The sequence below is a fragment of the Armigeres subalbatus genome, chromosome 2 (assembly GCF_024139115.2).
Source record: "Armigeres subalbatus isolate Guangzhou_Male chromosome 2, GZ_Asu_2, whole genome shotgun sequence".
NCBI classification, from domain to species: Eukaryota; Metazoa; Arthropoda; class Insecta; order Diptera; family Culicidae; genus Armigeres; species Armigeres subalbatus.
Genome location: NC_085140.1, coordinates 229,598,235 through 229,599,824, shown reverse-complemented (window position 1 = coordinate 229,599,824; position 1,590 = coordinate 229,598,235). Strand labels below are relative to the sequence as shown.

Sequence of the window (1,590 nt, the reverse complement as noted above, 5' to 3'; positions counted from 1 at the left end):
GTCAAAAACTCGGATTTTCGCGTTACGTAATTTGTGAACAGACGCTTATGGAAAAAAATGTATATGTGAATATGTACGTTATGTGGAAGATATTGATTAGGAAATCGTATTGGAGGTAACCACTTTCCCTTCGATGGGACTCGAACCAATGACCCTACAGTACGCTAGACTGGTGCTTTAACCAACTAAGCTACGAAGGACCTCCGTCGGCCTTCGCAACCTAGCGGCTACTGAACGAGCTCGAGATTGCGAGATCACTCGCAATCCATTTCTCAAGCCAACACTTCCACATGTGTATAGTACACGTTTACATTAGAGGAGCGTGAGTATTTAGAATGTCTGGAAGGCTGACGGAGGTCCTTCGTAGCTTAGTTGGTTAAAGCACCAGTCTAACGTACTGTAAGGTCGTGGGTTCGAGTCCCATCGAAGGGAAAGTGGTAACCTCCAATACATTTTCCTAATCAATATCTTCCACATAACGTACATATTCACATATGAGTTTTCACAACATTGTAAATTAATGTCCAAGTCTGGTGGTTTAATCCCCGGAAATAGGCAATTAACTTTGATTGAACTGAAAAAATGTAATTTTAATAGAAATACGATTATAACTTTTGATCGGAAAAAGATATTGAGCATAATCCATCAAAAGTTACATTATTTTGAGCTCTAAAAGTCACCCGAAGACGACTTTTTCAAGAAATCTAAAACAAAAAAAGTAGATAAAAAATATTGTTTTTTTAGGTACACCCTATTCCAATTAGGTAAAATTGCTCTACATCAGCCAACTTAAGAGGTACAGAAAAAGCTTTTACAGCAAAATTTATTGGAATAAGCTGCGCTACAGCTTTGTAGATTATAACATATCAGTATTACGAGAAATGATAAAAATTCTAATTGTTTTTATATGATGGGTATGATTATATGATTTTTATATGACCCTATTTTTTGATAGCACCATAATTATGGCCTTACTATTTTTAACAATTTTGTAGAACAACAGTTTTTTTCTAAAAATATAGTTTTGGCGTAAAATGCATATTTCCGCATAAACTATTTCTAACAATTTTGTAGAACAACAGTTTTTTCAAAAAAATATAGTTTTGGCGTAAACATCTTTCCGCATAAAACTGTATCCTGGACCATAATGCAATATCCCAGTGGGAGATGCCGTTGCCTAATTTTTCCATAGAAGTAATGTACATGCATTGATACAAAAAAAATCAGTAACGTTAGTTAATGAAAAATCAAGATAACACTGTCTGCAGCAAAGATAGAAGAAGAAACGATGCACATATTATAAGTATCGCCGAAAAAAAACATGTTTAGACAATATCATACTCATCACATACCTATCTTTTCACTGAATGGCACGCTGCATTGGAACCAAAACCCAGACGATTCGGTCCTTGTATTTGCACACTAAGGACTTCTCGACCGATAAACGGGATGAAACAACAATATGTACAAAGGTAAGTGAGTCTAGTAGAATTTCGACCACTTTGTCATTGTAATATTGTAGCCTCAAAGCAACGAGCAGATGATTTTACTACAAAGATTGTTAGCTGAAATGTTTAATTGAAAAGAATA

General features: G+C 35.2%; 1 non-coding gene across 1 annotated transcript; it reads left to right on the top strand.

Annotated features, from left to right (window-relative positions):
• Positions 1-357: 357 nt before the first annotated feature.
• On the top strand, positions 358-433 carry Trnav-aac (transfer RNA valine (anticodon AAC)). The gene has a single exon. It is a non-coding gene; the product is annotated as a tRNA-Val (tRNA).
• Positions 434-1,590: the final 1,157 nt, after the last annotated feature.